The sequence below is a fragment of the Hippopotamus amphibius genome, chromosome 9 (genome assembly GCF_030028045.1).
Source record: "Hippopotamus amphibius kiboko isolate mHipAmp2 chromosome 9, mHipAmp2.hap2, whole genome shotgun sequence".
Classification (NCBI taxonomy): Eukaryota; Metazoa; Chordata; class Mammalia; order Artiodactyla; family Hippopotamidae; genus Hippopotamus; species Hippopotamus amphibius.
The window spans coordinates 115,465,538-115,493,344 of record NC_080194.1 but is presented as its reverse complement, the minus strand read 5'-3'; the positions used below and the strand labels follow the sequence as shown (position 1 = coordinate 115,493,344).

The 27,807-nt window shown below is 45.1% G+C and overlaps 1 pseudogene; it reads right to left on the bottom strand.

Moving 5' to 3' along the window:
- Positions 1 to 264: 264 nt before the first annotated feature.
- LOC130861010 (ER degradation-enhancing alpha-mannosidase-like protein 1) overlaps positions 265 to 27,807 on the bottom strand; it is a 52,846-nt pseudogene continuing 25,303 nt past the window's right edge.

Sequence of the window (27,807 nt, the reverse complement as noted above, 5' to 3'; positions counted from 1 at the left end):
CCATCTCTGGATCCTCAGCATCCTCTTGGGACAAAGAGAAGAAACCCAGGCACTTCCTCATCCTCATTTCTGGCTGACTCCTCCAAAAATGCTTTTCCAGGCCTAGCTCGGTGGTACCCACAGATTCCTTGCTTGTTCTCCTTGTCTGTTTCAGCTCTTGGTTCATCCAGGCCCTCAGCCTGAGGGTCTCTGATGGCGCAACAGGAAAATTCAGGATGGTGGGTAATGGGTACAGATGCTGTCCATTCAGCAGCCAAGGCTTATTTAAATGCTCTCGGTGGCCAGGTCGGTGATAGAGCAGTGCCCTGTGTTCTGCTCCTGGGAGTCACTGGTGAACGACCAAGGTTTGGCTTTTCTGAGCCACTGGTCCGGCACCCTGAGCAGCTTGGCACTGCTAGAAGCAGTGAGAGGAAAAATTAACCACTATCTGTTTCTGTAGATTCTGAGGTGTGTCTGGATATGCTCTGGGAAGGTGGGGGGTGTGGGGGGAGGAATAAACAGAAGCCCAGTGGGGAGGGAGGGCAGAAGGATTTGAAGCTGTGAGTGCAGCCATGGGGCCCCCAAGGAGGAGGCGAGCGAAAAGGAGCTCGTGGAGAGACGGATGCTCAGAGACCCCAGGGAAGAAGGGCAGGCTGGGAGCAGTATCGTGGGAGCTGGATAAGGACACCACAGCACTCTGAGGTGGCAGACAGACAGCTGGAGGCAGATCTTGGAATAGAAGTAACAGGAATTAAAAAAAAAAATAGAAATAAGTCATGCTTAAAAAGAGAAAAAGAAGTTGAGAAGGCAGCAGCTGTGGGAAAGAGATCCTGGGACCATCTTCGTGATTCTCGTCTTTCTATCCGATACCCACAGACCAAGAGATGGCGGCTGTGAGGAAGTCAGGACCAAGAGAGCTTCTTCGTACCTCCACCAGGAAACCCTCGTGTCAGAGCTCCACTCCAAACTGTGAGGCCAGTCAACCAGCCAGGCATCTCGGCCGCAGGCCCCACAGCAGCCTCCTCTGCCTCCTGTCACCTCCGCTCCTCATCACTACCTTGCTTTCAATGAGGACTTGGACTCCTGTTTCTCGGGCTTCCCCTCCCCTCCAAGCCCTGCCTTCAAGGTGCTGGGATCAGCCAGCCATCCAGTATCCTATGGAACAGGGGTCTGGCTGGTCCAGGAGCTTCAGAGGCCTTTGCATCTTATGTGAAAGGCTGGCATTTCTGCAGGGAAAGAGCCTGTAATTTTTATAAGAGTACCAGAGTTGCAAGATCCTCCCTTCTCCTAAAAAGAACTAGTCACTGCCCTAGGCCTCAATCTCTAACCCCTCCCCTTCTTCAGAGACGTCCGCCTTGACTCCACTTTCACCATGGACTTGACCCTCATCATCCTCACCTGCCCCACCCCTGCCTCTGACTTCCCTGACCATACCCTTAGTCCAAACAGCTTCCTCACTTCTTCATGCTAATTCTGCTTTACCAGCGGTTGAAAGCACCTAGGTCCCGCCTCTCTCTCTTCTCCTGGTCTGCTTTCCTACCGCATTGAGTCTGGACCCCTAGAGCAAACACTTAACCACCCTCTCCCCAGCATCCTCACTGCCCCACGTTCCCTGTCTTTTTCGTAGACCTACAAATGCATCCGAGAATGCAAGATGGTGCTCTCACCCCCAAATTCATAGCGTAAAATTTTACTCAGGAGCCCAGAGCCTCTCAGGAATCCTATTGCTGACCTAGGCCATCTTGCCTTCTTGTTTATCTTGGGAAAATCCTCCAAGATTTAGCCACCTGTCTTCAAATCCCCTTCCATGATCCTCCAGCCAATGCCTTCTCAAGGAACGGCCTGGTCTCTTACAAGAAAACAGAGGCTTGTAGGCATCAACGCTCTCAAATCCCTGCTCGCGATGCTAATTGCAGCCTTCCTTTGACAAGCAGAAACCGAGGATCAGAGAAGAAAAAGGCTCACCCCAGACATCTTTCGCTAGCTAATGGCTTTGAGAATGTGCAACTTTCTTGTGCTGTCTAGAAATGCTTCTGTTTATTACAATTATTGTTGCAAGTAGTCGTATTATCCTTAGTATAGCGGTAAGTAGTCTATTATTCATTAAAACAACCAGTATGTATTGAGTAACTCCTATGAACCATGCCTTCGAGTGTGGACACACACTGCATAACAAAACAGGCCTGCAGGGACTGGTGTCATCATACAGGTGTAATCCTACCCGTGTATCGCTCGTAAGGAGCAATCACTGTTCGCAAAGATGTGTGCATGGCATACCTGCCTGTGCTCTAACACGCTTGCACGCACGTACACACACCGATGCACGTGTCTGCAGAGGCACGGGCCGACTGCAGATGTGGCTTCATGCACAGACGTGCCTGAACATGCAGCCGCCCATTGCTTTCATCCAGATTTATCTGCCAGTCTTCCAAGCACCTTTGCCGCCGGCCAGCGCACACTGCCTGTGAATGGATGGGAACAATGAACTGTGCTTAACAGGCCCATTAGCTCATCAGGCACTCACTTAAGACGGTTACACCACATTATAGCACACGGCTTCTGGGCTCTCTTGGGAAGGGCTCGATTTATTTTCTGAGAATTACTCTCCGCCCAGATGGGAGGGTGCCAAGAGGCCGCATCCGTGGGCCTTTGGTCAGCACCTCTGCCCCTGATGCAGTTGCAAAATTAGTGGGGTTTATTCATGGTTATCCTTTCACCAGGCCCCAATGTGGCCCCGGGGATAATGAGATGGGTCTTTAGGGACCATCAGTCTCTCCCTCCAGCTGAGGGTGGCTCGGAGGTTCCCAGCCCCTTACGTGGCCGGTGATGGAGTGGAGACCAGGTGGACTTTAACACAGCCATTTCCTTCCCCAGGAGCTGGAAGGCCCTGCAGCCATTGCCTTCGTCTCCCCCGGAGATCCCTCCTGCTAGGCTGACATATTTGCAGATTGAGCAAGGCTCTGTCTCAGGCAGTTGGGGGGTTGGTGTTTGAGCTCTGCTGGGCAACCTTAGGCAAGTGGCCCAAACTTTCTGAGCCCCAATTTTCCCTCTTGTAAAATGAAAACATACATTTGGTACAATTTGACGCTAACTGAGGGCCTACTCTGTGCCTAGAACTGTGCTGTTTCCAGGTTACGAGGGAGGCAGAGCCAAGTGAAGGCTCTGTTTTCAAGAATACTGATAAAAACAAACAAAAAACAGACAAACAAAACCCTCAATGAATCCCTCTAATGAATGCACAAGTCAGGCTGGGAAGGCAGGAAGCAGGATCACATGACAAGGGGCCATGTCCTTGTCCTTCTAGGGGCTGTGAGAGGGACAGCTGGCCTGAGGTCTGAAGGGTGAGCAGGCATTTGTCACTGGGGGCTGGGGGAGCAGGGCAAGTGTACCAGGCAGAAGGAGAAGCTTGTGTAAAGGCTGGTGACTGGAGGGCACGTGATGTGTCACAGTAGCGGGAAGACAGCCAGAAGGACCAGCCCGCCGAGCGGAAGGGCTGGGAAGGTAGGTGGAGGGTGGGTCCTCCAGGAGTTTGCACCAGGAGACCTTATTCACGATTCAGCCTTTATCTTAAGCAAAATAGAAAGCCGTCAAAGGCTGTAAGCAGAGGAAAGACTTGGTCCCATTTGCATTTTGAAGCGATCTCTCCGGCTGCAGCCCAGGCACTAAATTGGAGCGGAACCAGAGAAGATGTTGAGAGACTGGTTAAAAGACAATTTGTGTGAAAATGCAGGAAACATGTCCTGGGGGGTGAGGAGCAGAGGATGCAGTTAGAAGGGGTGTTATGTGATGTGTCGAACAGAATCTGGGCAGTGAGGAGAAGAAGTCACCAATGGTGACCCTGGTATGTCCTGCTCAGACCCCCCCACCGTGGCTGCAGGATGAAATGAACTTGTGTGTGATGAGTGTCTGGCACATTGTAGGTGCCCAGTAAGTGCTAGGGCTCATCCCTCTGTTCCCATAAGCTCTTCGCCATTTGATTCCCACTGGTTCTTTCACAGCCCTGGAGAGCTGGGACTCTAATCCCTTTTACCTTCTAGAATGTTCTAACCTTATCATTTTCTTTCCCTTTCTTTTCTTTCTTTCCTGCTTGCTTTCTTTCCCTTTCTTTCTTTCTTTCTTTCTTTCTTTCTTTCTTTCTTTCTTTCTTTCTTTCTCTTTCCTTTCTTTGGCTGCACCACGTGGCATGCAGGATCTTAGTTCCCCTAGCCAGGGATCAAACCCATGTCCCCTGCATAGGGACTACTGAGTCTTAACCACTGGATGGCAGGGAAGTCCCCTAACCTTCTAATTTTCTAATTCAGCACTGAAGTGCCAACAGGCAGCCTTGGCTTGGCAGAGCTGCCAGGGAGAAGCCAGGCACAGCTTGCTGCTGGGAGCAGTTCTGCTGGGATGCTCCTTGGCGGGCTGCCCCTCATCCTGATGTGTCTGCCTAGGAGAGCTGCTTCATTAAGAAAGGAGAGGAACCTTGACAGGTAGGTGAGGGAAGGCAACAGAAAACAGAATAATAAAATGGGAAAAATAATGGAATTTGTGGATAGAGGTAACTGACCCCCACTTGGGCTTTTATAATCATGGGTGAATCATTTAACCCCTTGTAGGCCTCAGTTTTCTCATCTGTAAAATGGGGTTAGTGATAGTTCCTGTATTAGAGTTCCATTGTGAGAGTGAGATTCTCTGGCCAAAAAACAAACAAACAAACAAAAAAAGACATAAAATATAATACAGCAAGGAAATAATTCATGTATAAGTAGCCTGGTAAAGTGGCTCTGAATTCAGTCAAATTTGGGAACAAAAGCAAATTCTACCACTTCTGAACCATGTGATGGAGTGGGGAGGTGAATCAGTAACGTCTCTGTACCTTACAAACAGGCATTGTAAGATGTAACTAACAGAACTGTTGTCAGGACTAAAATACAAAGCAGTCTAAGTCCCTGACCTCATGAAACTTACACAGTAAGTCCCCTACATACCAACCTTTGAGTTGCAAACTTTCAAGATGTTAACGTCTGTTCACAACTCCAATCGTGTAAGTTAGTTCACATGTCTGGCATACATTGTCATGTGCGTGCTTCTTCTACAGCTGGTTGTGCTTTTGTGTTCTTTACTGTATAGTCCTGTGTACAGTAGAGTATCTTTATTTCAAGGACAGAATGTCCAGAAACAAGCGTAAAATCAGCGTCGTTGAGAAAAAAGCAGTGGCCCAGAGAAAGGATGAAGAGAGACAAGAGGAAGAAGTAACAGAAGAACCGAAGAGATTCACGAGGCAGGAAACAGCAAGGGGATTTTCTTTATTTGAGGAGGCACTGTTAGTTTCTGAGGCGCAGGACCCGAACATAGAACAGTACACGAAGGTTGCAGCAGCCGTTCAGAATGCAGTCCAATGCTACTGTGTCATCTATGATGAGAAAAAAAGAGCTACTACCCAGACATCACTGAATCGTTTTTTCAAGAGGGGAGATAGAATTGACTCCAGCAAGGAACCGGAACCCGTGCCGTCAACGTCAGGCGTGAGTGAAATTGCAGCTTGCCCTCTGTCTCCTATTGCTCACAATCCTTCAGCTCTACCACCTCCCACCTCCTCTCCCTCCTGCAGTCAGTAACTCTTCTTGCCTGTTCACTTGATACCAGCCCCTGTAAGCCGCTGTTGTACTGTGCTTTTCCAACTATCGTACTGTAAGATTAAAATGTTTTCCTTATTTTGTTTGTTTTTTATGCATTATTTGTGTGAAAAGTATTATAAACCTATTACAGTACAGTCCTTATAGCCGATTGTGTTAGTTGGGTACCTAAGCTAACTTTGCTGCACTTACGAACAAATTGGACTTATGAACGTGCTCTTGGAAAGGAACTCGTTCGTGTGTAGGGGACTTACTATATTTCTAGAGGGAGAGAGGAGTAAACATGTAAGTCAAAGATTGTTTTACAGAGTGATTAGTGCTCTGAAAAAAATGAAACAATATTTGGGTAGAGAGGGACTGCCCTGGATGGGGTGGGTCTCCCTGAGGACGTGACTCTTGAGCCCAGATCTGAATGGTAAGAAAAGACAGTGACTCAACTATCTGGGGAGATGATTCTAGGTCCTTGCTGCACATTAGGATCTCCTGGGAATGATAACCTTGAGGAATAAGGCTTAAACATGTGCATTTTTTAATGCCCCAAGTGATTTTGATGCATGATGAAGGCTGGGAATGACTAAACAGGTACAATATATGAGACCATATATCTAAGGTGTTTGGTATTTCCCAACGTCTAGTAGCATCTTGTGTTAGTCTTCTGGGCCTGCCATAACAAAATACCATGCACTTGGGGGCTTAAACAATAGAAATTAAATTTCTCACAGCTCTGGAGGCTGGATCAAAGTGCCGGCAGGTTTGCTTCTGCTTGAGGTCTCTCTCCTCAGCTTGCAGACGGCAGCCTTCTCATTGTGTCTTCACGTGGTCCTCCCTTGGTCAGTGTTGTTTGTTTCCTAATCTCTGCTTCTTATAAGATCTTTAGTCATATTGGGTTAGGGCCCACCCATATGATCTCATCTCACCTTAATTATCTACATAGTGGTCCAGTCTTCAAATACAGTCACATTTAAGGAATTGAGGATTGGGATTTCATCTTCCAAATTGGGGGGGGGGGGGGCGGGCGGGGAGGGAGACACAATTCAGGCCATAATATGCGGAATGGATGCAAGTTTCTTTCTTGACCCTAAGATTCCTATTGACCTTCTGATCTTCCTATTTTAACACTCTATGCTCCCCTCTGTGTTGTCCTGAGCAGACTGTTCATTATCAAATCATTGGTTTCTAGGAGACTGAACTAAAAAGCTTCCAAATAAGGGCCTTGTTTAGAGCCCCTATTTTCCAGGTAGGGCCTGAATGGTTAGAAGAGGAAGAAATTTGCTCAGTTCCTCACACATAAATGGCCATGAAGTAGGTCAACACTCTCAGCGTTGTTGTTGCCACCATTTCCGTGTTCCTGCCTTACACCCCAGCTTTGCCACTAATTATGTGACTTTGGGAACATAAGGCCATGAGAGTGAATGCCACCTCTATGAATGAGAGATAATAAAAGGAAGTGAGAGATGTGTGCCGTAATGAGAAGGCTTCTTGCAGTAACTGGTACATGGCGTGTGTTATTAGAATTGATGTCATCGTTAATATTGTGCCTCGTGATGGGTGCTGAGGCCATTCTTGGAGGGAGGACAGACCTTCCACCTTCTTAAGGTCTCCAAGTCTGGTGCCTGTTGCTGTGTGTGAACCCAGCTCTGGGTTTCAGGAAGGTTGTGTTTAGGAGAGGATGAGCAGGGTAGAGGGGACAGGACATCAGGTGACCTTGTAGCTGCCATCTTCCCATGGACGGTGACCATCACTCTTCTTTACAAATTCTGCCTCCTGGCTGTTGCCAGAACCCATTTGGAACCATGGGTCATTATCACATGAGATTTACACAGGAACTGGTGGGGTTCTCCCTAATCTCTTGGCTGACTTGCTCCCTCCAAAGAAGGTAGGAGGGGGATGTCTCTGCAGCTCAGTGGGGCTGTGATATCAGGATTCAGCCATGCCCACTGGTTCCTCCTGTCTGATGCTCTGGGAGCTTAATTATCAGATCAGCAGGGAAAGGAGCTTCCCATGCTCAAAAGCCCAGGAGGAGAGGGTGACCTGCCTTTGTAAGCTTTTCTGATAAGGACTTCGGAGGGAAACTTCTGCCAAGCAATGAACTCATAAATGGTGGCTGGATTTTTCTGGGATGAGGGTGAAGAAAAAGAGTCTTGGGATTTTCCAAAAACACTCTCACTTCTAAGGTGAAAAGTGAATGAAATCTAACATCAAAAGGAAAAAAAAAATGTGACTTTGTGTGTAGACCCTGTAAGTCAGTCCTTCCCAACAATTGTCACTGATGTCCTCCCTTTCCTCTCTTCCTACCCTTGGAGGTTTTATCCCAGTTCCTGAGCCAGTTCTTACAAAGACAACAAGTCCAGCCATAGCTTCAGCACTACAAAGAACTTGGTTTGAGTGAGGACTGTGTTAGAGAACTATCATTCAGTCTGAAAGAGGTATCACCGCTGAATCTCAGTATTCCCTTACTTCCCTCCAACTCCAGCATCAATTGGATTTAGAGCCCAGATTACAAAGCTACTGCCCTAAACCTCTCTCTGATCCTTCCAAGCCCCTTTCTCCTGCAGGGGTTTGTATAGTACATCTTCCAATCTCAGAATCAATTAGACTTCCTTGGGCTACAAGTAACAGAAAACACAACAATGTGGCTTGGACCACAAAGGTGTTTATTCTCCTCTTAAATCCCAGTCCAGAGGTAAGCAGGGCCAAGGATAACTCCATAGTTCAGACATACCATCCGGGACTGGAGCTGTTGATCTATCTGCTCCACTCTCTTTGGCAAATTGGGTTTTCATAATTGTGAGTATTTCTTTGTGGTTATGAAATGGCTGTCACTGCTCCAGCCATTGCCTCTTCACATGATGGCATCAAAGCAGGAAGCAAGGGGATGGTAGCAGCAATAGAGTGTTCTCGCCACAGTCCTCATCTCTTTTAACTTTAAATATACATCTTCACTGATGTGTAACTGAAGTATACAAAGAGTACATAAATCAAGAGTATGTATTGGATGACTTTTCACAGAGTAAATCCAGGCATGAAACAAAGTGCACAAACAGCAATACAAAGTACCACCCGCACCTAGAAGTACCCTTGGCTACTTTCCGATCCCAGATGGTACCCAAGGTGAATCACTAACCTGACTTCAAACACCATCTATGAGATTTGCCTTTTTTTTTTTTTAATGTTCTATAAATGGAATCACACAGCATGTCCTTTTAGGCAGCTGTCTTCTTTTGCTACTTAGTTCATCTACTTTGTCGTGAGCAGGTATATTTTGTTTACTGTCATTGCTGTACAGTGTTCCATTGTGTAACTGTTCCAGAACTTATTTATTCTGTTGTTTATGGGTATCTGAATAGCTTCCAAGTTTTGTAGATCATGGATAGTGCTGCTGTGACTCCCCATGTACATGTTTCGGCGACTATATATTAAACCTAGGAGTGGAATTAGCAGGGTCATAGGGATTGCCTCACTCCTTCCGTGGAGGAATGTCTTTCATTTCAGCAGCCTTTCTCTTTTATTTAATTGGCTCATTGCAAGCCTACCCTGAAACAATCCACCAACCACAGATCGCCTTGACTGGCTTAGAGACATAATGTGTTTCCTGGAGCTAGGGATTTTGCTATCTGATCACAATGAGTCTTCTTGAAAAAAATAAAGAAGCAGGACTGGTGTTAAGTGGGCACCATTGCACTCTGCCACCTCCTCCTGGTTATTATCTCCAGTTCTTCTATGAAAAGTGAATATGTCTGCAGTCATACCAATGGATGTCTTTCCATTTACTCCGCCTTGCCTGGAAGTGTGTTCTTTTTCCTATCACCATCTACCTGCCCTCCACCCAGGTTCTATCTCTAGTTGTGTACTTCTTTCTGGAGGCATAACTGAGCTCTTCTTTGGTAGGGAGGCTTGAGATGCTATCTGGGGGAAAATAATAAATATAGACCAACATTCCCTCACATGGGCGATGTTTCAAGGTGTCAATCTGCATTTTTATCCCATCCGTCCCTCTTCCATTACTGACTTTTCTAGGAGCCTCTATTTCCAGATCTCAATGATTTTTTTAAGAGCCACAATTCTCTCTTGGTATCATCAGACTAAAAATTCTGAACAGTCTAATGTTGATTCGAGGACAGTTTTGAGTAGGTTAGCAGGGGATTTCCCCAGAGTTGGAGTTCAGAGTAGTATTTTAGGAGAATCTTAACACTGCAATAAGGATGGATTGACGTTGCGTCAATTTCTATTCTCATTACAATAAAAGAATCAGTATGGTATTAGACTTTTACTGCCTGCAATGTTTGGTGAATTACAGGGAGGTCTAATACGATTTCCCGCACTATATTCTGTTTAGATTGGCAAGTTTCTCTGGGCGTTTCTCAATAGACAGATAAAGCACTAGACAGGGGATTAGCTCTCTTGGAAGCTAAGAGAGGTGGTGATAGGGGATGTCGGTAGCTTGCGGGGATGGATTCTGATGGAAGAGCCCAGAGAGAGTGAAATGTTCACAGCATACAGAATGCCAAGGACTCGGAGCATATATAGGGGATGGCCCCACCCTGTGGAGTAACTCCCCCTGGGGACCCAGGACAGGAACGACCAGATACAAAAGACTAATGCATCGCCTCTTGGGATGACATCATAAGGAGGAATAAATCACACCCAATGACTCTCGAGGGAATCCATTTTTTTTTCTGCTGAAGAAAAGCTTCAGATTCAGATTTAACTCTCACGTATTGGACAGTGGCAACTCTGCTCACTGTCGACCCTCATTATCTCATCCCAGACTCCCACAGCCCTGTTGGATAAACTATCATTACTATCCTTACGGTCATCGGCATCGTTTTAGATAAGGTTTCTTGGAAACAGACTCTGAAATGGAGAATTGCATGCAAAACGTTTACTGGGGATTACTCTCCAGAGACAGATCTGTGAGGAAGCTGGAATGGCAGGATTGGGCAGAAAGGGAAGCTAACCCGCCACGTGGCTGCAACTGAGGACTCAGGATCTCCCGCAGGGAACTCAGAAGTGCGATGGCCTTCAGTGTTATCCCTAACTGACACAAGGGGGCTGCTCCTTTGTGTCTGCACATCAGCCACTCATGGGCTGGGGCCATCCCAGAGAAGGGGCATAATCTTGGCAAGGCAGTCTCCTCAGCACTGGGGTGGGGAGAGTGTTAGCCCTGAAGAAGGGATTTGGCAGAATATCACACTATTCATCACTGAGTCATCAATTCAATGAGTATCATTAAATTAATCAGTTCAATGATTATCAGTGATCACCACCATTATCCTTTAGCAGAAGAGGCTCAGTAGAATTAAGCAGCTTACCCAAGGTCATATAGTAGCTAGTAACTGGACCCTTAGTTCCTCTGGTTCCTAGGTCAGAGGGCTTTCTGTTCCCTGCCCACTTCCTTGGCTTCCATTCACTCCTCTCAGGAGTCCAATTAAGGATGGAGGATGGAGAGCAGATGATGAAGGAATGGGTGACTTCCAATCAAAGAAACAGAAACTCTGGTGGAAGCTTCCTAGGAACACCTTTCCCTAAGTAAACACCAGTGAACACCTGCATGTGGCAGGCATTATTCTGACCCCTCCCCTCATGGATTCCTTTTTCTAGTCGAACAGGTTTCTATTCCAGGGATTCTAGAAATCCATGGTGGAGAAAATCAGGAGTAGCTGAGATTGGTTGAGTGGATGTGGGGTCTCCTTGGAGAAAATAAGAAAGGTCCTTATTGTCTATATTAATTGGTGCTGTATTTTATATGGCTACCAATAATAGAAAACCCAACTGACTATAAGAAAGTTTATTATTCTGTTCTTGAAACATTGAACCTAAGAGAATACTGAAGCATGCAAGACGATCTTACATGGTAGGTGTGCAGCTAGACAGAAATTCCTACACTGTTGTGGATGACAGATTTCTGTTCTCTTGCTTCCACTTCAGACTGGATTTTGATGTAGTTTGGTCTCAATTGATGTCTGTTTTCAGATGAGGGAAGAGTGACATTAATAGATGAAGTCAAGCCAGCCATCTAGTTAGTCTGTGGCACGTAGGTGCTCTTTAAAGGCAGGGAATACGTCCTCTCATCAGAAACACAATGGCAATCATAGCTGAGAGGTATGACTTTTAATGGATGGGATTTAGGCCTGTGTACAGGTTTTACATATGGTTCTGCCCTCTTCAGAGAAAGATTCATTTCATGGTGATTTCCCAAGATACATGTACACAGATAAAACATGGCCCTTGATCATCAATGTGTATCAGTTTCCAGACTTGTGTCCTAGATTCTCTTCATCAAATGGAAAAGTATTTATATATATCCCTGAAAAAGAAACTTCCATCCGGTTCTCTTTTTCTCGTGTTTTTTAAAAAATACTTAATGTCATCGGAAATATTTACGATATTAGATTAAGTAAAAGATGACTACAGAGTATATATGGTACGATCCCAAGTTGTAAAACTGGAGAAAAAAAAACTAGAATGTTAACAATTATGATCATCTTTGGGTTATAGGATGAAGGGTGATTTTTATTTTCTCACACTACAACGAGAAGTGATTAAGACTATGTAAGGGCTTAGACTTAACGTCTTAGTTCTAGCACTTACTTGGATGAGTTAAATAACTTCTCTGAGCATCTTTTCCTTCCATGTAAAATCCGATTCTTCTTTTATTTGCTTTTGCCACAGTGTAGTGGAGCATCCCCACATAGGACTTTTGTGTACTTTTTCAGACTGTGTAGAAAATTGTGCCCACAAAAATATAGAGGGGATTCTTGGATGCCTGACAGATGTGTTATGAAGATTCCACTAATTCTAGTCTCAGGAGATAGAAGAGAACATTAGAGGCCTGGAGATACCAGTTAGACTTCTTAGAAAGGGCTCTGTATCTTTTCTATACAGCATAGCAAAAAGTGTAGAGGGAGATGGCAACTTACTAGACCACAGCCCAGGGAAGTAGGCCCACAGAGAGTCAACCCAGGAGTTTATCAGCTGCCCACTGGACATGTTTACCTTGACACAGGGAAGGACCCGCCAGATTTTTCCTTAAGTAAGAATACTGAGTACTCTGGTATATAGCTGTCTTAGTCTGCTCGGGCTGCCATAACAAAATACCATAGACTGGGGAGCTTAAACAACAGGAATTTAACTTTGCACAGCTCTGGAGGCCAGAAATTCCAGCTCAAGATGCCAGTCCATTTGGTTCCTGATGAGAGCTCTCTTCCTGGCTGAGATGCCTGTCTTCTCACTGTGTCCTCACATGGCAGAGAGAGAGAAAGAGAGAGAAAAAGAGAGAAGGAAAGAGAGACCAGGTGCTCTGGTGTCTGCTTTAAGGACACTAATCCTATCAGATCAGGACCCACCCTTATGATCTCATTTAACCTTGATTACCTCCAGAAAGGCCCTACCTCCAAATAAAGTCACATTAGGGGTTAGGTGTTCAACATATGAATTTTGGGGACACACAATTCCGTCCACAGCAGTGGCCTTAAACATTTGTATGACTTATTTTCCTCCAAAGAGAGAGATTTCAAGAGATATTCTTGGAAGTAATCCAGCCCAGCATCCAAGCTCACATGCTTTCTAACTCAATAACCCAACTGAATATTCACAATATTCCTTATCAGTGCTCTAGGGGTTCCAAAGAATTTCACTGCTTATCTGGTCACCCTAGTCATCACCTAAGAATCCCAAATTCCACCAACAGGGAGCCAGCTCCAGCTGTCCACTATTACAGTGTTTAGATCAGAGGATAGAGGATTCCTGCCTTTTCAAAGGCAGGGAGTGGTCACATGGTCAGGTTATGAACCATGGGCAATACTCCATTATCATCATCTTTAACTGTCATATCACCAGTGGGCATTTTGGAGTCCATAGTTATTTTATGGTCAGACAGGAGACTTCCTATGACCCTTATGACAGTTTCAAAGACTTGGAAGGATGATTCTTTGTGAAATAAAGCTGTGTTATCAGTAACTTCACCACTTTCTGGAACTCAAAGCCCCCCAGAAGACACTTTGCCTACATTGCATTGGTCAGCACTTGGCCATTTTCCCACGACTAACAGCAAAGAAGTCTGGGGGTATGCGTATCTGGCATTCCAAGATGAGAAGTGAGTTCTGCCAACAAAAAGGGAGCTGAGAATGGCTCAGCTCCCTTTTTGGTTGAGTATTCTACCAACATGTGACCATGACTTTGAACAGCCCCGATGAAAAGGAGGATGTCAGAGGCAGGAGAAGGTGGGGCTGGGCATGAAGTGAATGACTCAGTGAAGAAGGCCAGAATTTGAAATGGATTTCTGCCCTAGCAGGGAAATACAGCAGGAAGTGTGGAGGAACATAGCAGAGGCCATGGGTAATTAGACAAGGATGCTGCAGCTTGTTTCCCACATAGATGCTTAGGGTTAGGTTCATGCCTCATGCCCCTCCTAGAAGAGCAAGTTGTAACTTGTAAGGGGATCAGGGTCAGGGTAACAGGTTCAGCAGCATCGTTTGGGGCAAGAGAAGGGGTGGGAATGAGCATCTTGAAAAACACACTTGGATCACTTTGTCTATGTGTCTCATGGTCTTGCTTGAACACTGCTTTCTCCAGTGGCTGCTCACCATAGCTGTACCAATTCTATCTTTGTATTATCGTTAGTGACTATCTTTTTGTTATTTTATTAACTTATTTATTTTTATATTACATTGTCCTAGAGTTGATTTACAATGTTGTGTTAGTTTCAGGTGTACAGCCAAGTGATTCAGTTATACATATACATACATTTATTCTTTTTCAAATTATTTTCCCATTTAGGTGATTACAGAATATTAAGCAGAGTTCCCTGTGCTATGCAGTAGGTCCTTATTAGTTATCTATTTTATATATAGTAGTGTGTATATGTCATTCTCAAACTCACAATTTATCCCTTCCCCCGACCTTTTCCCTTTGGTAACCATAAGTTTGTTTCCTATGTCTGTGAGCGTTTCTATTTTGTAACTAAGTTCATTTGTATCACTTTTTTAGATTCTGCATATAAGCGATATCAGATGATATTTATCTTTCTCTGTCTTTCTCTCCATCATTTAGTATGACAATCTCCAGGTCCATCCATGTTGCTGCAAATGGCATTATTTCATTCTTTTTAATGGCTGTGTAATATTCCATTGTATGTATGTACCACATCTTTATCCATTCATCTGTCAATGGACAATTAGGGTGCTTCCATGTCTTGGCTGTTGCAAACAGCGCTGCAATGAACATTGGAGTACATATATCCTTTCAAACCATGGTTTTCTCCAGATATATGCCCAGGAGTGGGATTGCTGGATCATACGGTAGCTCTGTTTTTAGTTTTTTAAGGAACCTCCATACTGTTCTCCATAGTGGCTGTATTTAGTGACTATTTAGAGAGCTCCAATTTTAGAAAACGTGCTGAAAGGCAATGACCCAATATCACCCAGTTCTCCTCAAAGCTATACTTCCTCCACCCAATCACATCCCACTTTTCTTCCCTTCTGAGAAGAGTAGACTTTGGCCAGATTATGGATGAATTGCCAATGAATTTCAAGCTCCCTGAAAAGTGAGAAAGGAGTTTTGTATTTGTCCCATGAGTACAAGTATAATGATGAGGAAATAACTCTAGCTTCTGGCTATCGAACATCACTTTTGCACTTGGACAGTGATTTTTAGCCTTGGCAATGCATTGGAATCACCTGGGATATTTTATTTTATTTTTTAAATTTTATCGGAGTACAGTTGATTTACAGGGTTGTATTAGTTTCAGGCATATGGCAAAGTGATTCAGGTATACATATGCATGTAGTCATTCTTTTTCAGATTATTTTTCCATGTAGGTTATTACAGAATATTGAGTAGAGTTCCCTATGCAAGACAGTAGGTCCTTGTTGGTTATCTGTTTTATATATAGTAGTGTGTGTATGTTAATCCCAAGCTCCTGATTTATCCTTCCACCGGTGGGATATTTTAAAAAACTCTAATATTCATACTCAAATTAGAATCTCTAGAGGTGGGGTCCAGACATCAGTAAATTTTTGGAAGATTCTCATGATTCCAGTGTGCAGAGAAGTTAGAGACTTATTGTACTAGATAGTGTTCTAAAATCTCTAGATACATGATCAGTTTCAGTCCTCACAATGACTCATTAAAGGAAGGTACCAATAGTAACCCTGTCTGCAGATGGATGAACTGGGGTTCAGGGAGATTAGGCCATCAGCTAGGGGTTACATAGTTCATAGGCAACAATACTGAGACTCAAACCTGCATCTCTCTGACTCCTGGGCCCCGCTCCCCACCGCTTCACAAGACTGCGTCTACAGGAAACAGGTTGTTCTCTCTGACAGCTGGGGTGAGGATGCAGCAGGCTTTGGCTGAGGACACCCAAGATTGCTCCCAAATGGTGTTCCCCTGACTTTGTCTGGGGAAACCTAATTGCTGCAATTGTGTTATAAAATTATCACTTTACCCACGCAAATGGGCCAGAGCGACCGGTTGTCTATTCCTGCGGTTGTCCCAGATTATTAAATGAGCAGCTGCCTCCAAATATGTTTGCAGCCGCCTAATTCAATGGCTCCGTGTACTTGCATATTCATGGCTCCCAAACCACAGCCCAGGCTTGCAGGACTCCTCCAACGGGGGCTCTAAAAGTTAATTTATCTTGACAATTTAAATAAATATGCTTCCATTGGCTTTAGTGACTCCTCCAGATTTCAGTGAGGCCCTTGACGGAAAGGGAAGTCAGGGATGGGGGCGGGGAGGGGGCTGTCTGGTATGGGTCTCAAGGGCAAGTGCAGCAGAAGGAACAAACCATTGAGAGGGTGGAGAGAGAACCCCAAAATGGTCAGGCACTGGCGTTCCAAGCTCCACTCTGCTGCTTTAAATTGTTAACACATATATATGGAATTTAAAAAAATGGTATTGATGAACCCGGTGGTAGAGGAAGAATAAAGATGCAGACGTAGAGAACAGACTTGAGAAGATGGGGAGATGGGGAAGGAGAAGCTGGAACAAGGTGAAAGAGTAGTATTGACATTTATATACTACCAAATGTAAAAAATTTAGCTAGTGGGAAGCAATTGCCTAACACAGGGAGATCAACTCGATGATTGCTGATGACCTAGAGGGGTGGGATAGGGAGGGTAGGAGGAAGGCTCAGAAGGGAGGCTCAAGAGAGAGGGGATATGGGGATATATGTATAAATACAGCCAATTCGCTTTGTTGTACAGAGGAAACTGGCACAACAGTGTAAAGCAATTATACTCCAATAAAGATAGAAAAAAAAATATAAAGTGTTGAGACCTTGGGCAAGCTATTTGATTGATCTAAACCTCTTGTTCCTCATCTATAAAATGGGAATAACTGATTCATATGCAGGGTTATAGAGAGAATTTGATGAAATAATGCAATTTCCTAAGCTTCCATCATTCTTGTTTTGTCTACATACACTTGTACCTCCAGAATGGAGGGTTCCTTAATTTTCTCCCTTTAAATTGACCTACTTCTATTCTTAACTGGAATATTATTTATCCATGACTTTATTAATGTACTGTAAATCTCAACAACATTGTCTTTTCTAATACACATTAAAATAGTAGATAACTTTAAAAACTGAATGATCCCTCCATATGCCACTTCAGTGGTACCCAGACTGCATTTGAGGACAGCCTGCACAGAGGAGGGTATGGCCATAGCTGAGCACAGCACATGGGAGATAGTCGGTACTTACTTGTCTCATCCTCTTCTTTTCTCAGAGCCAGCCTCATAGGTGAGGAAGATGCTAACCTGGCAAAAGCTGATTGAAGGTCCCTGACAAGTCCCCCGTGTGGGGGCCATGGGCCAGCTGAGCCACCGGGAGGGAACAGAGTCAGCTTCTGTGTTAGCAAAGGCTGACCACACCCCTGCTTCTTGCCCTTGGATGGGGTAGTTCTATGTTAATGGCATGGACTCCAGCCCGACTGCTTGAGCTCAAGCCTCACCTGTGTCAGCTACTAGCAAAGCCACCATTAGCAGACCTCCAACTGTCTGTGCCTCAGTGTCTTCATCTGCAAGATGGAGAGAATGTTAACTACATTATAGGGTTAGCGTGAGGATGAGAAGATGTGCACACCTTCAAACAGTGCCTGGTACAGAGCAAGTGCATATTAAAGGGTTATTAAGGCTATAAAGGTATTTTTAAAGATGTTTTTAAGATGCACTAGAGTACACATCAGCTTGCAGTTCATCTTGCCTTCCCTCCCTCTTCCTTCCCTCCTCCCTCCTCTCTTCTTCCCTCTATCCTTTCCTTCCCTCCATCTCCCTTATTTCCTTCCTCCCTCCCTGGGTCCTATCTTCTTCCCCCACACACAGAGGGCCTCCCATCTCTCAGATATTTGTTCAAACATTTTCCTATACATGGTAGGTCTTAATTATCCCATTTCACAGGTGAAACTGAAGAGGCTGCAGCTTGGAGAAAATAAGTGACTTGCACAGGTTCACACAGCCAGTGTGTGACTGAACCTGCATCCTTTCCCTGAGTTGTATAGTAAAAGTAAGACAAACTTGGGGAAATTAAGATGGTTCCTCCACATGCCACCTAATGCATTGCATGTACCTCCAGTATACACATCCATCGCTCTTGGAGATATTCTGGACCCGTGTTTGTTAGGGAACAAGATTTGCCTTTTGAATTAGAGCCTCCTCCTGTGTCTGAAGTGCAAATGAGAGCACAGACTGTAACGTTTAAAAGCGTGGCCTCTGGAGCCAGACTGCCTGGGTTTGCCTCTGGTTCCTCCCTTTTCCAGCCATGAGATCCTGGGCACATCCCTCCACATTCTTTTTTTTGTTTGTTTTTCATCCCTCACATTCTTGATCCTCAGTCTTTGTATCTGAAAGATGGGGATGATAATGACACTTGCCTCCTGAGGTGGTTGTGAGAGAAGTGCTCAGGGCAGCACTTGCTAAGCACCAATAAATATTAGTTATCGTTATTATTATTCTGAGCATTATAAGAAACCACAAAGCAACCGTTCAAATGCAAGGTGATGCTTATAGCAGTAGCAGGAACCAGACACTCCCCTCCATCAAGGGACTCTGCCTGCATTCAAATCCACCTACCACCTATAGGCTGTGTGGCCTTGAGTATGTTCTTACCTTCTCTGAGCCTCAGTTTTCTTATCTAAAAAAGGAGAATAATAGTAGTATCTGCCTCAGGCTGGCTGTGAGGATTAAATAAAGTAACACAAGAGAAAAGCTTAGGGCAGAGCCTGACACTTGATACGTAGAAAATGATCGTAAAGGTGAACTATTATTATGATGCAGTTCCATTGCATGGATGCCAAGTTTGGGGGACAAATATTACATATCCTTTTTTCTTTTTAAATCACCATCTTTACGCTTACATATTACCTGATGCTCCCTCTCTCTCTCCTTTTTTTTTTGATGTAAAAACTATTTATTTTGCACAAATCGTGTATACAGAATAATGGCTAGTAAGTAACGGTAAACAATGCAGGAACAAAATGAAAATGGGAGCAGATTATTTTGGCAATTGCACATTGGGTAGTGTTGTTTTCTAAATTTCCCATTGAGAAAAATGAGTATGTGTAGCTTTTATAATACAAAAAAAAAGATACTGTTTATGTATTTATTCAATTAAAGAAAATCCTAGGATTTTCTGTCCTAGGTGAAAACTCTGGTTGGAAAGAGCAGATCATGGTAACTGTTTCCTTCTGCTCAGGATACTTACAAAAATTCTTTCCCAGGTTATGCTTTTAGCATTTCCTCGAAGGAATTATGAGAGCTTTTAAAATGAAGCCAGAAATGACCTGATGAGATTTCTGCTTGAGAAACATAACTAAACAAATTGTGGACAGGCCAGTTGTAAATCCAGAGGCAGGAGACCCGATCTCTTTAGGTAAACACACCTGAGGATGCTCCAGATGTTTGGAGCTGGCAAGATCATCACCTCCCTCCATCAGCAGCATCACCAGCTGGGCTCTCCCCTCAGGGGAACTGCATTGTTCCAAAGACAACAGGGAGCAGCCAGAGGCCAGGGAGGGAGGGTCTGAGCAGGGCAGGAGGAGAGGGGAGCATCGCTTCTGAGTGTCTGCTTGCCTTCTGCTTTTCCTCCAGAGAATCATAAATTACCCCCCTTTAAGTGTTCACCCCTGCTCCCATGGAAATTACATTCACAGCCTGTATTTTAAATCCTATATATTGTGTGGTTTAAGCTGGGTTTTTTTTCCACTCTGATAAATAGGGCACTTTAATAACATTCACAACTCGACCAAGACTTAGGAGAAAATACACAAGGCTCTCCAGGTGTCAGATTCCCAGGCACTGCTGAGATAGGATCTTGTCAAAGCTCTCTCCTGGAGAGTCACTCGTGCTCACGTACTCAGGTAGGAAGGAGTCTCTGTCTCTGCTCCAGCCGGGATTGAGACAGCAGGATGAATGCTGCATGTCCGGAAGCAGAAGTCCTGCAGGGGAGAAGGAATAGAAGGCCAAGAGGCAGGCAAGGGCGAGGACCCAGGCTACCCCTGCGTGGGCTCCTCCCGAGAAGCATGTGACCCCACGAGGACAGCCTGACCCAGCGGCCGTCCTTGAAGCTCTTCCTGCTCCGTTCTGCCAGGGCTCCGAGTCCTCGCTGCCAGAGATAACAGGGTGATGAAATGTTCCCAGGGCCCGCACACCCTGGCAAGGGGCTGCTTTCATTCTGTTTTGTGGCTTTTGCCTTCTGATGTCTGCAGAGGCCTTTGACATTAACATGCACGGGGTGGCTCCTGCTCTGTGCTAGGTTCTGTGGGGGATACAGAGATGAATAAGACAGAGCCGCTGCCCTTGAAGAGCTCACAGACCAGCAGGGGGACAGATGTGAGCTTCATCAGTGAGAGTTCAACAATAACGGCAGCTGCACGTTGTGAGCCCACCTGGACCTTGGCACTGGGCTCAGGCTCACTCATTTATTTACTAATTATTACTCAGGTGCCAAGTATGTGCCAAGAAGTGTTTTTTTGTTTCCAAGGCCTGGAATAAAATAGGGAACCGCACCATGCTGCCCTACCTTCATGGAGTTTCTATACCCCCGTGGGGATGTTGAGGAGAGACAAACAGGAAAGAGACAGACAACAGAGCAGAGTAAGTGGAGAGGGACTGGAGAGACGTTTTATGGTGAGAGGGTCTGAGAGAGTCTCTCCAACGAATGAATGAAGTAAAAGTGGGCGATGGGGTATCTGGGGGAAGAATCTTCCAGGTTGAGGACACAGCAAGTGTAAAGGCCCTGAGGCGTGTTTGGACGGTCCACGGAACACAGCCAGGAGGCTGAAGCAGAGAGGGAGAGGGGAGGATGGTGGCAGGTGAGATCAAAGAGGTCTCATAGGCCAAGGGAAGGATTTGGCATCTAATTTTGAGGACAAGAAAAAAATTTGGGGGGGATTTCAAATCAGGGGGTTCACTTTAGGTTTTCAAAGAATTACTGTGACCGCAGTGTAGGAGATGGACCTCAGGGACCAAGGTAGAACAGGGGACCTGTTAGGAGGCCCAAAGGGGCAGGCACTGTTCTTACTATTATGTAGATAGAACAGCTGAGGCTAGAAGCTGAAACCTACCCATGGTTTCAACCCTAGTAAGTGGGAAGACGAGAGGACAAAAGCCAGGATGTCCTGACTCCAGAATCTCAGCCATTATCTCCTGTGATCGACCATCTCCTTGATAACCAGAATAAAAGGCAGAAAGTGATCTTTATTGAATGTGGCTCAAACATCTCCCCCTGGAGGTTCAGAGGAGGAGCAAACCACTGATGATGGGCAGCTTTATACTCAGGGAGGGCTTCATAGCAGAAGTGACAGTGTGTTGGCCCTTGAAGGAAGGGATACACTTGTTGAATAGAGAGAGAAGAGGATGCCTCCTAGATATGAGTGATAATGCAAGCAAAGGCCTGGGGATGGCAAAGGATGGAATGATGTAGTTCAGGAAGACTAGAACGTAGAGAACCTCTCCAAGAGGTGTTCCGGGAGGCTGAACAGGTAGCTAGAACATAACAGGTGTAAAACGCTAAACTGAAGAGTCATCGATGAGGAGTCATTAACTATCTTCATCCTGGGAGTGGTGGGAAGAAGTTGATTCATTACAGAGGTGAGTCTTGGGGATCTTGAGCGTGTCACCTGAGGTTTCCACAGATCTCTCTCATCAAAGCCTCACCAGGACAGTGCTGGAACGTGCTCAGCATGGATTCCATGTGAACCTGGGAGTCTGGGACCAAGGTGGTATTGTTCATAGAAATAGGGAAGACAGATAAAAGAAATCATTATTTATAAAAAGATAATCCACTTGGCTTTAGACATACTGAAATAAAAGACAGAGGAATTTATTTTACCAGCATTGCCAATTCTCCATATCCAATTCTAAGTACTTTACAGCAATTGATACATTAAATACTCATAATCCTAGGAGGAAGGTTTTCTCTTATTATCATTGTTTTGTGACACACAAGGTTAAACAATCTCCCTGAGTGAGCCTCAGAGCCTGGATTCGAACCTGGGATTTTTTTTGGCTCCAGAGTCCATTCTTCAGACAACCGGGCCATGATGTCATCCTGGTGAATGTCAATGTCAAACCAATGATGTACAAATGACTGAGCCTCCCATATTATTTGAGTTTGACAAAGGAAAATGACTCCTATTGTCCCCCAAGCCTCCAGTTTTAGGGACATGCCAAAGCATTCAGATTTACTTAGATCTATATACTAGGTAATCCTGAAGCACCTCCTAGGTCCTACAGTTGCCATGTTGCACCCATTATAATGAGAATCCATTGTCACATCTGCTTCTCCATGAAACTACTGGTGCCCATAAAAACACATGGAATAAAATTACTGGTCAACAAATATTCGTTGAGAGGAAATAAATGAAGGAAGGAGGAAGGAAAGAGGACAAGAAGGAGAGAGGAAGGGAGGAAATAAGTTTATGTGTGTGTGTGTGTATATATATATATATATATATATATATGTATTTAATAACCTAAAATCCTGCAGATAATTTTTTAGAGACCAATTCTGCCCTTCTTTGAATTACCAAAAAGTCGCACGCGCGCGCGCACACACACACACACACACACACACTATTTGGCCCATCTGTCAGACTTGTCATAGCCCAGGATTGGGCAGTTGGCCGGTCATAGGCTCGAGAACTTGATCCGCATTTGAGTACAAGAGACTCAGAACTACTTGTCCAAATTATCTTCTCATCAGTGAGGAAACTGGGGCTCCAGCTGAGGCCCAGAGACAGAAGGTGACTTGGCTAGTATCACCCAGGAAGGGAGGGCAGAACTGCAGGTAGGACCCAGGTTTCCCAACTCCCAGCCCTCTTTTCTTTTTCCACATGATGGAGAGGACCAAGAGAAAATCTTTCCCCTCTGCCTCCCTTTAGCCACCTCTGACCTTCCTGTTTACTTCATTTCCAGGAGTCACAAAAGCACAGTGCCGGCCAGCTCTCAGAGGTAACTCAGCCATCAAACCTGGACAGGGGAAGCCCTTGTTAGGTGGGAGCCGGGGAGGCGGGGGCCCTATGGCTGCTCAGGATGCAGAAGTTGACATCAGCTCAGCCTCTTGCATGCTGCACTACATCTCATTGTGAATAGACTGAAAATCACCCAGTTACTTTGCAGGAACAGCGGTTTAATAAGATTAGGGGGTGCTGAGAACACTTGTTACATCCGAGGTATTGATAGGAAAAGCTCAGCGTGCAGCTGAGAATTAGCGATGGAATTCTGAAATCAACAAGTGGAGGACACGGAGTCCAAGCCCCTGGCTTTGGCCAGGTCAAGGCCAAGTGTACTACTCTTCGAAGAAAAGCCAGTTGCCCTTCATATAGAAGACCTTGTCATCCTTGGAGACTAGTTACAGAATCACACCATTATTTATATTAGGAAGTTGTACCGAATGTCATATCTGGTCTATTGAGCTCTGAGTCCAAAAGTATTTAGTGTGACTTGAATTTGAATCAAAGAGTGTCATAATCTGAATAAATTATGTCAGATGGAAGTTCATTAACCTGAGCCAATGAAAGGAGAAAACAATGAGGATTTGTACATGATCACAACTGAGAGTATTACCCAGCTACCACATGGCCCACTAGGGTATACCAGGGACTGTGGTCAACTCTGGCTTAGTCAGGCATTGGCATTTATAGATGTCCAACAAGTCTATGGGACAGCTCGTGGGAGACAGAGATCTAAGTGGCAATAGAAACACCTTACGTGAGAGGGATCTTGGTGTGCTAAAGGAACTGAAAGAATTCTCAAATAGCTGAAGCAGAGTGGGACAGGGGGGTTGGGAACCAAGGGAAGTCAGGTAAAGAGGGAAGGGACAGATCCCTCAGAACCTTGAATTAAATAAGGGGTTTGGGTTATATCCTAAGAACAAGAGGTAGTGATGAGAGGGTTTCAGACAGGGAGTGACAAGAATCACTTTATATTTTCAAAGATCACTTTGCAGCTAAGTGGACACCAGATTGCAAGCAGGGTGAGGAAGAATGCAAGCGGGGGGATAAGCTGGAAGGATTTTGTAGTGGTGCAGGATGGAGAGGATGTTGGCTTTGACTAGGATGATGGATGTGGAGATGGAAAGAGGTGGATGGATGGATGGATGGGTGGATGGGTGGATGGGTAGGTGGATGGGTGGATGGGTGGGTGGATGGTTGGATAGAAGGATAGTTAGATGGATGGTTAGATGAAGGGAGGGATGGATGATTCAATGACAGAGCATCCCCAGTTTATGCCCTTTATCCTTGAGTTCCTGCTGCTTGAACTCAGAGAGATATTGATTTTCTGTAAGAAGCTCATTGACTATTTAAGCTTTTCTCAGTCAATACAGAGCAAGTAAAAAAAAAAAAAAAGATAAACAATAGGCCATTGGTGTATACGAAGAACAACTCCTGTGCCACCCTCAAGTTGTAGATGAAGAGACTGGGGTCCTTAAAGGAGAACAGCTGGTCTGTGGACATACATCAGGCCAGGCTGGGAGCTGAACTAGGATCCTGTTCTGCTGATCTCAGTTGTAAGGCTCCTTGCTCCACTGCAGTGGCTGTTGCCATGCCGTTACGTATACTTTCTCACTCAGGAGAGAAGCCAGGGCCATCTGTTATTGCCATCAATCATGGTGACATGGTGCAAAGAAGCTGATGGAAGCCACCACCGTGTACTGTCCACCAAGGGAAGAGCTATACTGAGGAAGGAATGCATTGATGCTCCACTCTGGAGCGAAGGGAGGCAGGGAGGCAAGGGCTGCCATTTCACAGATGTGTGATGAGGGATCTGCGAACAGGAGGAAGGTAAGATATGTGGGTGTCTAAAGATATGTACCTCTACATCTAGAGATAAAGTGAGACCAAGGCATCCAGAATGAGGATTCCAAGTAGAGTTGCTTCAGGGGTCTGGGTGTGTCAAAGGTACGGAAGGGAGACAGGACGTAGGAGGGAAGTGAATGAATGGCAGAGTCAGAGATGGTCCATATGGGCAGAGGGGGTGTATGAGTGGGTGTATATGTGGGTGTGGGTATGTTTGTGTGCATGTGTGTGGATGTGCACACAAGCAGCAGATGTGTAACAGCAGTTGTGTACATGTGTGTTTATTTGTGCTTTTTATGTGTGTGTGTGTGTGTGTGTGTGTGTGTGTGTGTGTGTATAATTTGAGAGCTATCTCTGAAAATTCTGCTTTCAGAGGTACCTGTGCTCTTAAGGCAAATAAGGATGGAGACATTACTTCTGTCTCCATATGGGCTTTCGGTGGTTGCTGAGGGTTGCGGGAGGGAGGAATCAGGTGAAGGGAGAGAGAAAGAGTCAGACAGAGAAAGAGAAACTGAGTCTGAGAGAGATAGGCAGAGAATACAGAGAGGGAGAGAGACAGAGAGGTAGAGAGACCGGGGTTGGGAGCAGAGGGGTACTGCCCAGCACAGAGGCTGCTAGCAGCTCTTAGCCCACCCCTATCGCCCTGAGGATCTGTGCTCTCCTGGAGTGGTTTTAATCCCACACACTGTGATTACCCTGCCTATTTTATGGTATGTCAGTCCTCTACACATCTAGAAATTGCTTAGGAAAAGACCTCACTTTTTTCCTCAAACCGCTAAAAGCAGCTCTTCTCTGTTTCTGCTTTTGCTCAAATGCAGTCTCAGAGAGGTAGATGGATTCTTTGCAGCCCATTTCACTTCTGCAGCGAGGTGGCCAGGCCTCCAGGTTATCCTGGAAAGGAGGGGTGGGGGAGGGGAGAGAGATTCCATTAGATCATGCCCCAGGTTATCCAGGTGAAAAATGGAGAGAGTAATAACGATACCTTTCTTGCCCTCACAGGTGACTCTGGAAGGGGAGAGTAAATCTCCAAGAGTTTCCCTGGGGGGCAGATTTTATAGGAGCTGTGAAGGAGGGTGCTGAATGGTGATGGGGGCTGGAGTGTTCAGGGGGGAGATATTTAGACTGGGGGGGGGGGGTCAGTGAATGTTTCAAGGAGGCACAATGTTTCAAAAGCCTTAAGTGAGGGTGGTTGGGCTGCCAAGCTGTGGGTTTGGTCTGTTCTTGGTCAGAAACTTCTTGTAGAGTTGAATTGCAACCAGACCAACCTGTCTGGAAAATTGAGCATCCAGTCTTGATGCTTTTAATATCTTTTACCACAATCTGAGATTGACTTGAGAAATACAGTGGCTTGGTGACAACAGAAACAGCTGCAAGAGCATGCACTGGGGGTCTTGCAAGACCCCACCCCCAAATGTAGGCAAGTGCACCCAGCAAACACTTACGGAGGGTTTACAATGTGCCTGGCACTGGGCTGGGTGCTGGGGCACAGCAGGGACCACCAAGTCCTGATCTCATGGAGATAAACGGTAAGCAAGAAAAGATAGTCCAGAAGTGAGCCAATAATTAGATGACGGAGGTAGTGATAAGAGATGTGTGAAAAATACAGCAATGGATTTGATAGGTAGCCATTCCCTGGGGACAGTATGTATGTTCATTAGGAAAGGTCCACTGAGGAGACATTATTTGGGGTGAAATCTGAATGATGAGAGAGGAGAAGTGGAAGCTTGAAGGTCAACATGGGAGCATAGATTTATTTCTAAGTGCAACCCAGAGCCATGGAAGTGTTCTAGTAGGGAAGTGATAGACTCTGCATGCTAGGTAGAAAATGGATTGAAGGGGGTTTGGCAAGAGCATAAGACACAGGGACTGGTTGGGAGTCCACTGCAGCTGTCCGGGCAACAGATAATGGTGACTTGGATTAGTGTGATAGTCGTGGAGATGATAAAAGGTGCTTGTCTCTGTACGCACCAGGATGGCTAAAATTCAAGAGACTAAAATAACAAATGATGGCAAAAAAAAAAAAAAAAAAAAAAGTAGACAACTGGGACTCTCATACACTGCTGGTGGGAGTATGAACTGATATAAACATTTTAAAAATTGCTTGACAGTATCTTCCAAAGCTCAAGAAGACCCAGAAGTTGACTCCTGGGAATATGTCCAACAAGAATGAGTGCTCACATTCACACACACACACACACACACACATGTAAAAGAATGTATAACAGCTTTATTCACGGAAACCACAAACTGGAAAACCAAATGTCCATCAGCAGGAAAATAGGCAAGTAAATAAACTACTGAATCCCCCAACAATGTGCATGCAACACACGCAGATCACGTGAGCAAAAAAGTCAGTTGCAAAAGTGTATATACTGTATGAGCCTGTTAATATCGGAGTCAAGAACAGGTGATAAAAGTCAGCATAGTGGTTACCTTAGAAGGATATTCACTAGAAAGGGACATGGGGAAGACTTCTCATGATGCTGCAAATGTGTATCTTGCAGATGGTAGCACAGGTGCGTTCATGAGTAGACCTGAAAGAGCGTAATACTTATGTACAATTTTGTGTGTGTTTTGTACACAGTCTTTCATTCACGTGTAAAAATGAATGAAGTTTAATACTTATATGCAATTTTGAGTGTAAGTTATACCCAAATGATGAGGTTAACAGGAATGATTTAGTGAAGACATGTTTTAGAAGTAGATCCAATGAGCCAATAGAACCTTCTGACAGATCTGCTGTGCGGTGAGAAGGAAAGAGATGCGTCAAGTATTATTCTTGGGTTTCTGGCTTAAACAGTTGGGTGGGTGGTGTCACAGATTGGAACACTTGATATCCAGGTGGGCAAGGCATGTTACCCAAGAATCTTGGCCATCATTTGTCATTTACAGGTAAACAGTGGACATTG